We start from the raw sequence: 13302 nt of genomic DNA, 5'->3' as shown, positions 1-13302 counted from the left end.
CACCCTTTTCTGACTGAGAACCATGGCCTCGGACTTGGAGGTGCTGATTCTCATCCCAGCTACTTCACACTCGGCTGCAAACGGCCCCAGTGCACGCTGGAGGTCCTGGTTAGATGGAGCCAACAGGACAACGTCATCTGCAAAAAGCAGAGACGAGATCCTGTTGTCCCCAAACCGGACTCCCTCCGGCCCCTGGCTGCACCTAGAAATTCTGTCCATCAAAATGATGAACAGAAGTGGTGACAAAGGGCAGCCCTGCCAGAGTCCAACATGCACCGGAAACAAGTCTGACTTACTGCCGGCAATGCTAACCAAGCTCCTGCACCCCCCCCACAGGGCGCCGCGAGGGGCACAGTCGAATGCCTTCTCCAGATCAACGAAACACATGTGGACTGTTTGGGCAAACTCCCATGAACCCAGGCCACTTTAATCACTTTAATGCTACTTTAATCTAATTAAAAACAACACTTATTGGCCATAAGACTCACCAAAGTATTTGCTACAGTCAAAAAATACATAATCTGTTTTTTGTAAGTGTGTTTAGACCTGGGAATCATCAGATAAAAGTATCTTACCCTAGCCTAGAGTTTTACTTTGGATCACAAAACTCATGCATACTGTCAGATTTTTGTAGAATTACCTCAAGTTAGGCTCCAATTTTCAATCATTACAATACTGTGTTGTTTTCTGTGGTTTCCTTCATCCCCTCTTGTTCCACTGTTCTTTCAGCGGGGGTTATGGAGCCTTTGGATAATGGGTTTGAGCCGCTTTGTGCTTGGCTAACAGCAATTGTGGTTGCCAGATTTGTCCACTGATGTCATGTCAGCGGCCTCATCGCCAGATTACATCATCCCGAGTTCTTTAAGAGATTACTCTTCCTTGCCACAGGCATATGCATATTGGATATAAGAAGCACATATAGTATAGATAGCACATAACCTACACTATGCGTAGGAACACACACATTTATATGTGTATGAGTGCACAAAGTGACCTAGAAAAACACATTAGCAAGGACCTGGTCTGATGTAATATTACATAGATAAAAGGTGTGTTGCAGTTGTTGTGATGGTGTGTGTGTATAGCTGTCCTCCTCACTCTAGGTTGTTGTGATATGGGTTACCATCTAAATGACAGACAGGTCAGTTCTGTCCTCTAAGGGATAAGCCATTGCGTCAATCAAACCAGCTGACCAACTGAATAGTTTGCTGTGTGAGTGCGATCCATTCGATGAAATTCCTGACACCGCTAACGGCATTAAGGTGGCGAAGCTGATGCGCAGGATATTGCTTCGATATTGGTCTGTGCTTGCGTGTGCATTTGATTTATTATTTGCAATTTTGAGAAAGATTCTGAGTGACGTGCCCCGATAGTGGGTGAGCTCAGTGAGATGCCATCAAGTGGACGACCACAGTGTGTGATCCTGTGCACCAGTATGCTTGTAAAATGAGGAGAAAACATGAGAGACAGTCCAGCTTTGACCAGTAAAATCTGTATTCACACATTTTTCCCATCTCCACATCCACAAACCATATGTTTGAGAAACTGAGACAGTAAATCAAACAGAATAATGCCTATTTCATGAGATGTCTAACTAATGTGAGGAAGACAGGAAAAAAATGCCAGGTCCTTTTCTTAAGGTGGCCCTACTGCAGATTGTCTTACATTATTAAGATGTGTACCCCTTTATTATGTTAGGCTTAAGTGCTGCAGGGCAATGGTAGGAGGTTGTGAAATGGCCTTATACTGATTTCATAGCCTTTCTCATGTCCTCTAATAGCACTGGCTTTATAGATAAGAGCATGTTTTAGCAATAAAATTTGACAGGTGAGTTGTGCATGGCACTTTCTCAGCAGTTTTCGACAACTGACAACTTAATGGATTTCCTTGGTTTGAAAGTCCTGTTTAAAATCCCTCTAGATTCATTGTAGGAGAAATGCTAAAGCCAGGGACTGGGCTGGGAACTCGCCTTTCTGTTCACATTAAGCTCCAAGTTTCTTCATGAGAGAAGAGGTATTTCTCCTTTTTTGACATGGCCAGGCTGAAGGGATAAATGAATGCCATTGTGTGTCACTGAGAGACAGTTTCCTGCATTTTCAATCTGAAAGGAGAGAGCGAGGATGAGACCGAGCACGACAGTAGGTCCCGTAAAGAGACGTTCAGTCTGAGGTCCCGTGAGGAAGCAAGTGTTCTGTGAAAAAGTCCATCTGTCAGCAGCTGGACATTTCTTTGTCAGGCTGTGAAGGGAAGTTTACTTGTTCTGCTCTCTTGTACTAAAACTGCCATGCGAATAATTGAGAGCTCCTTTGAGGTCCTGACCACCAGCTTGGGGAGGTATTCAGTTAAAGGCACCGCAGTGAAAGGAATCCTGTGGTATTTTCAGTATAACAAATGAGATGTTTACATTCAGCAACTCTCACCAAAACACATATACACACATGCACACTGCGCAGCACCTGTGAACAGAATTTGGAGTTGTCTATAACCAGAGGGAGTATTACATCAGAAAATACTCATGAGTCCATCCATCCATCCATCCATTTTCCTCTGCTTATCCGGGACCGGGTCGCGCTCATGAGTCAAGCTGAAAAATAGTGTATTGTGTTGTCTATGTTTAAGGACTTGTTGGTTTTCCTCCATGCTAAACTCTCGTGCTTTGTTTGAGGTGTTCGATACCGTTAAACAGGGTGTTAATATTGTGAGAATGTCTATAAAATGAAGCTGGGTCATGCAGTATTAACAGTAGTAAAATATTCCAATCCTTCCTCTACAAACAATAAGTCATCTCCCCTCATGCTACACTTAGATTGTTGTCTCTGGTCCACTATTGACTCCTCTGACAGCATCTTTTTTTTTTTTTTTTTGGAACTAAGAAAAAATCCCTTCCCCCAGTCTCCTCCAGCCCGTCCCTGGTGAGACAGGCTGGAGGGAGACCTATAATGAGCCTCTGTCTGTTCCCGCTGACACAGTGAGCTGTCTGAGCCTGTGATGTGTCACTCTCTCCCTAGACATCTGTTTGCAGAAAAAAAAAAGAAGGGATTCCTCCTTAGAAATGCTTCCAACTGCCATGAGGGGATGAAGAAGGTTCAGGCCTCCTTCAGTGAAGTCCTGCAGCATAGACTTGTGTTATACAGTCCATCTACACAACAATGAAGGTTAATCGCCAAGGCCTAACCTTGCTTTTGTTTGATTTGGAAACAATTACTGTTTAGCAGTTGTACATCACATCTGTGACTGCTGTATACTGTAGGGATTGTATTATGAGCTTTCATCTTCTCCAAACCAATCACAGCAGTTTAGTTTGCTGCGTCTGTGTTATATCCTGCTATGTATCGCTGCAAATGGCTTAATCCAGACTCCTGAATGCATAGTCCCTCTAGTGCAAAGCAGAGTTTGCTTGTCATTAGGGTATGTAAGGCAGTTGGTGAGAACACATGTGTCTGGCAACAGCAGCAGGAACAACAGCCTGACAGCCTCTGCCTGAAAAATACAGCATCTGCCTCTACGTCTGGGCGAGTACTGATAAACCAGGCAGGTTTTATCCACTTGATACTGAGAAACCTTTACGGGGTTGGTGATAATTGTAAGGGCTCAAAAAGAGGGTTGTTTTTCAAAAGATCATTTGTTCACACAGCCAACAGGGAGATTTTTATTTTATTTTGTTTTACTTTTTTGCATGAAAGCCAGTTTTTTTTTTTTTTGTTTTAATCGGGCGTGGTCCAGAGATGATCCACCAAAAATGTTGGTTACTCAATGTGAAGATGGAATGGTACAAAAATTAAATATCATGTTCATAGAGACCAAAATGATCACAGTTGTCAGTTCTATCACTTTTGTGATTATCAGTATTGATAATATAGTATAAAGTGTTGATACACAAACTGAGATAATCAGTTTGTGGTTTTATATTGAAAACCACAAATAAAATTAGCATATGCACTAATAACACAGTACAATACAGAGTTGTCATGAATATGTGTCACACAATCAGTCCAGTTATTAATGCATTAAAATGGACTTGAAGTAATGAGTCTGCCTTGCAGATCATTCTAGAAACCATGGGAGACTCATGCTTCTAGAACAAATGGTAAAATTGCTATTAAGCAATATGTCATTGCTTCCAATGTAGCTGCTCAGTTGGTCAGGATTATAAATTTAATTGTGTAAAGCAGCTCAGTGTTGTGATTTTAGTTTTTAGTCATGTATGGCTTTTGCCTAGTTTTGATAAAACGCTTTGTGCAATGATCCACTGACCATGAAAGGTGTGATTATTGTACTCTGAAACAGCTATTTGCAGTATAATCTATTATACAATGTTTATTGGTCATATATTGAATCAATGACACCTCAGGACCCTGAGCAGCTCACATTGTATGGAACATGGATTTTATGTGTGCATAGAATGCCCTAATGCATTGGGCTTTTTGTATCTGCTCAGACATTTGCACAAGTGTGTTCCCCGACAAAGCAGTACTGACCTAGGCCTGTTATGTCCATGTAGTAACAACTGGGGGATTGTAGGCAACTCACAGTGCACACATTGTTAAAGAGCAAATGTAATCTAGGCCAACTTCGACTCATATGGCTCAAAAATAAGTAGATGATCATAGTTTCCTATTATATATAACATTTCATCTGTTTTTTCCCCATGTTTCTCTTAAGTGTTTTTATCTTAGATGGAGTCTGAGTGGTTTACATGGTTATCTTCAGGACAAAACACAAATAGTCACTTTAGCAATCATAATCTATGGCATTCCTCTCTTTTTTTAGCTTGCCCCACCCATCTAAGATTGATAGTCAGGCTGTGGTGAATCCCATAAGTTTTCTGCTTTCCAAAACTCAGCGAGAACACACACAAATGCTCAGAGTTTGTAAGCAGGCAGTGGACATACACACAGCAAAGTCAAAATGGTTAATAAAAAAAGCTACCCACATCCTGTTTCGCAAGCTTCTTCCAAACCATAAGAAATGTTTACATTGCAACCATAGAAGCTGTATGAATCCTCAGATTGCTGCGCTGATTGAACCACACTCTGCTTAACATCACTGCTCTTCTGAGTCCTCTGTGATGTGGCAGATACAGTATATGTAGCACGTCTTTTTTGCAACAGAATGGATGTGGGTTTTCATAATCTAACATTCTAACAGTTATTTTGACAATTGAGCTATAGACAAAGAGGTACATTCTAACAGGGCTGGAGTAAATAGCTGAGATGACGCAGCAGCTAATGTTTTCAAATTGAATGCCCCATAAAGGCTGTGAAATTACTGTTGATTTGATTGTATGACTCCTGTTTTCCTTCTGTTTATCTTATTTTCTCCACTTCCTGCATGGTGCAGTAGTGGATTGATTTGTGGATGAAACACAGCTCCAAGGCAGAGACCCTGAATTGGTTATTTGCATTATTAGAATTATCGTGCCCCATGAGTTATCAGTTAAATGCAGTACTTGCACTGTAACTACCTAATTCAGTGTCTGTGTAGGAGGACAGAGACCTAAGCTCCACTGTTCCTGCAACAAAATGCCATGGTGTTCCCCTGAGTGACACACTGGCGCGCTGGCAGACATGAGAGGGAATTATTCACCAGTGTGGAGATGTACAATGATGACTACCTAACTTTAAAGTCTCAGCCCGATTTCTCTGCACCCCCCTCCCCTTGATCAGCATGCATTATTCTTTTTTTGGTGTTGGTTCACACTGGCTGACGAGCGCAGTTTGGTTGGTGTAGCCCGCAGCTTAAACCACATCACACATACAGCACACACATTTTCTCCTCTCTCACTGTCGCATGGGCTGTTAACGGTGTTTTCAGTCAGGGAATGTGAAAATATTCAGTGAGAAGTGGAGGGAACAATAAGATTAAAGTGGGCAGGGGGGGGGTGTGTGTGTGTGGTGGGGGGTACTTGAAAGTCCGACACCACGCAGACTGCCAGCATTGGCAGACATGTCTGGCCATCCTGAAAGGATAACAGGCACCAACCTCCTCTCTGTCCGATGTGACATGACACTTGTTTGATGTCGTTTTTTTTTCGTGGTTTGTGAGCTTTGGGGCCATGGGAGGGGTCTTTCACTTTTTGTTGCGTACAACAACATATAGAGCGGTTGCACAAAGAGGACCCAATTTATTATTTGTTGTCACATATAGCATACATGAAAGAACCCGCACACATACAGCCATAAACACATGTATTCATGCCCCACGTGCTCACACACAGCATAACGCCGTTGGCATTGTTTCTTTCTAGAGAGGACACTAATAAGAAATGAGTCATTTTGAAGTCTGGCTGTGGGCTGTCAGATATGAACTGATATAATCATCCCTCAGAGCAACACATCTGACCTTGGAACATGCCGAACACTCACACATTCAACCTTTTTCCCCAGATATGGAGCAGACTATACATAAAGGTCCCCACTTAACATCCAGATAAGCTTTATCCAGTTCTCCAAACACATCCCCAACACATCATGTAGGCATATATATTAACTATATAGATGTTGTTAGTTAACGTATTAGATTTGCATTAATCTAATTGTTTTTGGCACCAAGATATTCCTTCAGGAGTTTGTAATTGTTTGAAATCCCCCATATGTCCCACTTGTAATTAGAACTACTGTAGAAGACGGTGTTTTTTATTTTTTTGTATTTTTATGATGCAATGTGAAGACAGCAGTTTACCCACCCTGAATATTTAACATTTCAGCCTGTCAGTTCAGTACTTTTGATAATATGCTGTACCCCAGTAACCTCTCCATGACCCTGAACATCCCCCAGTGAACACACACACACACACATCACGGTTTTGATCCTCAGTAGCATGCTGTGAATCCCCCCTGGTGTGCTCCAGCAGATACTCCTCTTTTATTTCCATGCCTCCACAGTGTGATTAAGGAGTGAGGATTTCCTGTCAGGTCAGAAACCCAGTTGATGCTTCACTTCCAATTACAGTGCTAAAACTGATGCAACATTGTTTTCACCTATGTGCAGTATTTAAAGGAGTTTAATAAAACTGGTCTTTTATTTTACGCTGTTTTACTTACTCGGCCTACAGGTTTGAACACACACTCTTTAGTGTGAGGCGACAGTGCTAACCACCATGTCTTATCTATTTAAATGACATATACAGTATATGTTCCTACTGGCTGACTTTTCATTTTGGGGTTGTAGATCCCCAGATCTCATGAATAATGTAAAGATAAGATAAAGAGGACTGTTCCTGTGGATATTAGAGGATGTCTAAAGCACTGAGCTGCATTAAGGCACTTTTCAGATCCAGTTAGCTGTTTTTTTTTTTTTATGGCATTCATGAAATGCTGTCTGTATACTTTACAATACAGGGTAAATGTTAATTTAGACACAGCTTAGATGCTGTCTTTTACATCAAGTCTCACTTTTAGTGATGCGATGGTCTAATGCCCATTTAAATATGTTGTTTTATTAGCTGAACTAGAGACTATTAATGAAACCTAAAACTCCTTTCTTCCCCAGGTGTTGATTATGTGCTCTAGTTTGTCTGCAGTGTCACTTCAGTGAACATTTTAAAATCAGACCACATTCTTTGAACGTCTTGCACAGTCCTTACAAAACTTATTCCTTTTGTCAGCTTTCTGTGGGAGCATAATTGATATTGCTCTTGGCGCAGAGTTGCAGGCATTGTTTTGCTCGCCAGTTATTTCAGTTTCACATCACTTCCCTCTTCTGCAAGGTCATTAAAGTCTGGAGGATTATGATTGTGTTCTCTGATGAGCTAAATGGCAAAAGTCAGGATAATTACGTTCCAGTGAAAGAGCTTCCAATTTAGTGAGCATTCAGGATTTGTGAATAGGCACATCTAGTTTGAGATTTTAGTCTGATCATTTTGTTTTTAGTTCTTTGAAAAGAAGGTATTTCATAGTCTGTCAGCTGCCTGGTGTGGGCACTCTGTAAAGAGTAAAGCTGTTAAATAAATTAAAGTGTAAACATTTGAAGATGATGGTAAACTTCTGAAAATATAGCCCTATCTAATGAAGTAAGGCCATCATATATCAGTCAAAATTGTTTTAAATGGTCAACTAATAAGGGTTTTACAGTGGCTGATGGGGAAAAAAAAAATAAATAAATAAAAACACAAACTGGTGTTAGTTGTCCCACAGACAGGATCTTAATAGTAGCAGAGCGAAGGGGACAGGGCCTCTAATGGACGCCCTTTGTGCAGTTGTCACCTTCACTGCTGCCTTGGAAACAACCTGCTGGCCAATCACACGAGCCCTCCGGGTAGTGACCACTGTGCTTCTGTTGCTGAGACATCTATCACACAGAACTCACCCTCTTGTTCTCTTTTTCTCTCACTCAGCACTTGTTTTTACTACCAGCGATTCTCGATAAATCTATTTTTTACCTGTTATGATGGGTCAAAGGAAAATGAGCATCTGTGTCATTTCAAAACACAATAGGAAAAAAAAGGTTTGCAGCACTGTTTATAAAATTGAAAGCAAAGCAGTATTGCTGCAGTGTCAAGATGTGCTTTTATAAAGCAAGGAATAAAAGCTTTGTTCTCATGTTTTGGATTCCAGCTTATCCCCTCCCTGAAGTGGGTAAGAATACCTCCCGCTTGACTTTCTATGAGGTGAATATAAAGGTAGTCCCGGCTGCACTTGTCTCTCCCGCTGGGTAAACACTGCTGTGTGTGATAACGGTTTTAGAGAGAAGCGATTATGTGCAGAGTTGAAGGGAAGGGGGCAAAAAATAAAGAAAAATCTGTATCTCTGTACTCGGCTGCAGCCAGTTGGAAAAGAAAACACCAGTGGGTCACTGTAGGAGATGTCTTCCAGAAATACTACTTCTATAAAGACAGCAGAGCACAGCTTAAGAGCATTGTCAGACAAGGGAGGCGAGTCATCCACTTGTGTGTGAAAAAAGACACCAATAAGCTCTGCACTCTAGAGGAGCTCTGACTGCAAGAATTTGGAGTGTAATTGTGTGCGAGTGCCCACTGCAGGCTAATGCATGGGAACGTGTCAAAGGAAGCGTTATTTTAACTCAGAAATCTCTTACATCCCTTATTATTTAGTGAACTCTCTGTGACGGTAACACATCTATGTTGTGGAATTTTTTTTAGCATCCTATCATCTCTCTCTGGTAGACACAGACAAACCCCAGTTTGCATCTTGATAAATAAACAGTCCTTCAGGTGTAAAATCAGTGAAGGTCCGCTTGAAAGTACAACATTCAGATGCTTGCATGATGTAGGGGATTACAGCCCTTCCTTCCCCAACCTCCTTATCTCCTCCAGCAGAGAGGTGAGGGCACACAGTCTTCCCGCAGACCAGCTGGATTACTCACATTGGCCTAATCCCGTTCATTCTGAGTGCTCTCTGCCTGACCATCATGTACTGGACCATCATGAGCCCAAGTCGCACACACACAGGCTCAGGTGCCCATGTCTGATAAGGACTAGGTGGGTGCAAGTGTTGCCCTCATCAGCCCAGCACTGTGGCATTATGCGAAATCCCATTTTCCCCTCATGATCCTTAGTTTGCCCTTATCGCCAGAGCCTGCTCCAAAGCCTTAAACCCTTATGTCAACACATGCCCCCAACAGTCATGTCAGAGATAATGTCTGATGTACTCACTTGGGCAGATAAATCTGAAGATGATGTTTACATGTCAGAATGATTTCTGTACACACCGGTGTTGTCAGGGCGATATTTAAAAAGCTCTTTGGCCACATTAAAATACCAAAACAATGGTAATATTATTACATTTTTTTCTTCTTCTTCTGCCTTTGTTGGCTAAAGACAATGTGTCTGTTCCAGATGTTATCTGGTGAAGACTGAGTCCAACATGGTCTGGTTGTTTAACTTTGCTGAAGTGCACAATAGAAAAGAAAGAGATGAGAGATGGTGTGTTTGGCCACTGTTTCCCCGACTATCATCTTTGCTTTTGGCATGCGTTGTGGTACTAAAAGCTTGTTTAAACCGGTAACTTTATCATTATTACCTCACCTTTTCTAAATATTGGACTTGTGTTTATTTTTTGTCTACTGGGAATTAGGCTAAATCGCACTGGATTTTACTTTCACCTGTGCTAACAGTTTTCCTGCTGTGTTGGCCCACCACAGCTGAAAATGAGGAAGAAAGACTTGTGTAATAACTAATGGATTGGCTGAAGGCAGCAGCTGTTTGCTGTTAAGATTCGAGCCAGACAACGCTGTATGGCAACATGACCGGAACTGCTCTGCAAACACCAAGCAGAGAAAACAGATTACAGGTCTGACAACTTGCAAAAATGTTGCAGCGTAAGGAAATTCACACACAGATGTGATTAAAGGCACGCACACACATGCACATAAGCAGGAACAAGTGCACTGCGCAACACACATACACTATTGTACTTCACATACTGTATGTAGAAACAAGAGAATAAGAGGGTGAACAGATGAATTTATCATTTTCTCATTCAAAATAAAAAGCCAGTTTTAGGTTTTGTGGGTTCATCTGCATAATCTGTTCTCGGTGAGGGTAGTTGTATTTGCCCTCTGCTTTCTTGCATTTACACTTCACCACTCTGCGTGTTCTTTTTGCATATTTGCATTCATCAGTACATGCCAAAGACCCCATATCAGTCAGTAATGTTGATGTGTTGGTCAGCCTCTAACACACCAATAAAGAACTAAACCACATTATAACATTCAGGATTCCAGTTGCTTAGATCTTTGTCAGCGATTCAGACCTAATTGCCACGCTTGGCTTCACTGCACAAAACCGCCTATTACCTTCTATCTTAAGCTGTTTGTAGGCTCAACTTAACCATGAATGCAGCCAAAGTGCTTTTCTTAATGACACATTTGGTCATAGCTTTTCTTGTATGCGCCTTTGCACGTGCTGCTGATTGAAATGTCCGTGCTGGTCCAGCAGGTTTAGATGGTTCGCAGCCTGGAAACAGCTGATGAAAGACTTTGAAACACGGCCTGGCACTAGGGAAATTTTCATCACAGCAGGAAGCTCAGTCACTTGAGCATGCAAATATCAAACACATGTTTGGGAAGAGCCAAAAAACTGGGCCAAGTAAATCACATGCACAGTCACAGATGAATACACTTTTGCCTGTGAACACAGACATTTCCTCATTTCCTTCTCTATTTTTGTTATAGTGCTGCCTTTTCAGCACTTGGAGAAGGGGTGTAACTTTCTCAGCAGTGTGTTGAGATCATGAGTAATAGTGCAAGGACCTGACCTGCTGTTTTGTCAAAGAAGCAATACTGGGCAGATTGCATGTCTGATCTAGGCACGATAACCTGCAGCCAGAGCCCACAGCTGCTGCCGAACTTTGTAATTATTTTAAACTACAACTGCACAGTTGCATTTCAACTAAATAGTGAGATCATTTCAAGTACTGTGTTCTGCTTCTGTGTTTTTGTGAAAGGCATCAGCTCAGTTTGGCTTAGGATCTGATTTACAGTGAAGGGTGGTTTACATCACTTGTTCACACTTTTTGCTGCCACCGTGTTCCAAAAGATCTCTTTTGTTCAAACGTGTAAATGTAGGTGTCATCCATGAAAGCAAAATCGTCCTGTTGACATGCTCACTGTAACGTCCCTGGAGGCTGGTCCGTAGACGGATGCCAGCAGGATGAGATAAAGAGACGGATTAAAATGTGAGAGGGGAAGGAGGGATTTATTTACTCACCTCTCTGATTGAACCCTTGGGGCTCCTGGTGATCCAGGGTTCTTTCAGCCACACATTACAGCAACACCCAAGCCTGTATATGGCCTTTCACTGAACTCTCACTTAAAGAATTTTCTGAAGTTATTTTGGCATCTGGAACATCAACTTACATCTCATCTTTCAACGGTTTTCATAGCAAAAAAAAATTGTGCCTGCTCAGCAGAGCTTCTCTGTAGAAGGAGTTGTGACCGACTCATGCTGCAGTCACTGAACGCCTGCAAGTCCTTCTCACCACTTCCTCATTCCCAAAAACCTCCCACCTCCCTGCGCGGCCTCTGGCCCAAACACTCCTGTGATATTTTTAACATATCACCTCCTCATTCTTAATGGACTGATTTTGCAACAAATAAGGTGTAAGAATAACAGTAGCATAGCTCTAGCAACTGTTTGGCATCTGTATGTTTGTTGCTTGTTCTGGACTCATTTATAAGGGTTATTAATGCAACTTGGCTCAGGCAGTTTAAACACAGATTTACTTAGTGATAATGCAGAACTGTTCAAGCAGTATTTCTGTCACCTTTTAAACAAACCATTTAGCTTGGTTTATGGTGAAAAGAGGCTGCATGAAAAGAGACTAAATCCACTGCTGTTCTACATTTTAAAGTAGTTGGATGGTATTAAGGCTGTCATAGGTTTTTTTGTTTTGACTCTGCTTGATCTGAAATTGGGATGTGAAATCGTATATTGACTTTGAGGTTAAACTGCTGAGTTTTTGCTTTAGCTTAATGGTGTTTACATCTTTACGTGAGATGAAATTGATGGAGATGATGTAGTAAAGCCTTTGGACAAGTTCACAAAATTAAGTCATTATATTGAGTATTTGTTGTTGAATCCTTTGCAGTTAACGACAGTCTGGCATCTTCAAACCACAGTTATTAACGGACTCAGGAGTGTGCTGCAACTTCACTGCTTTCTTGCTTTCCTCATCCTCTTATTTAGACTTTACAACTTCCCTTAAGCATCAATGCCAACAGGAGCTGTCTCTATACTAATATTGCATGTGATACAGTATAACCGAGAGCACCGTTGATCTGTGTGTGTCTAAATGTGTGTGAACCAGCTTGGGTGTGTTTGTGTGTGTGTGTGTGTGTGTGTGTGTGTGCTGAGACATGCAAACATCCTGTGACACACATGTGTAGTCACCGATAAGTGAGCAGGCCTGTTTATGGTGGTTTAGTGTGGCAGGCCATGGACATGGCTGCAGCACATTAGCAGGTGTTTGCCAGGAATTTGGAATTTGCACATATTAACCACTATTGCTGTTTTTACTTCAAGCAGCAGGAGTTCAAATCAAATCAATGTCCAAGGTCCTAAAGCTAAATAAGGTCCAAGATCGATCTGTAGACATCAACGTTGGCATCAATAATTCATATTGATGGTTGTAGGAAATGCATGGGAAGCTACTAGACTTTTACAAAAGGCTTAAGAATCTTTAGCAACATCTGCATTATGTTCAACTAATCCAGATTTTCAAACATACAGTAACTTTGTACATGCTGTGTGTGGGCTGAATGCCGTCTTTAGGCTTAGAGCCTTTTTGTTTGGCACTGTTGGTAAATGGGGCCTCTGGGTCAGCAGCAGCAACAACACTCTTT

At 41.7% G+C, this 13302-nt stretch overlaps 1 protein-coding gene across 12 annotated transcripts in view; it reads left to right on the top strand.

Moving 5' to 3' along the window:
- The window catches only part of vav2 (vav 2 guanine nucleotide exchange factor), a 169412-nt gene that overhangs the window by 99150 nt on the left and 56960 nt on the right, over positions 1–13302 (top strand). The gene's annotated exons all lie outside the window — the stretch shown is intronic.

Source organism: Monopterus albus, unplaced genomic scaffold (genome assembly GCF_001952655.1).
Source record: "Monopterus albus unplaced genomic scaffold, M_albus_1.0 scaffold50.1, whole genome shotgun sequence".
NCBI lineage: Eukaryota > Metazoa > Chordata > Actinopteri > Synbranchiformes > Synbranchidae > Monopterus > Monopterus albus.
Note: the sequence above shows the minus strand (reverse complement) of the source record. Positions and strands in the feature narration are given on the sequence as shown.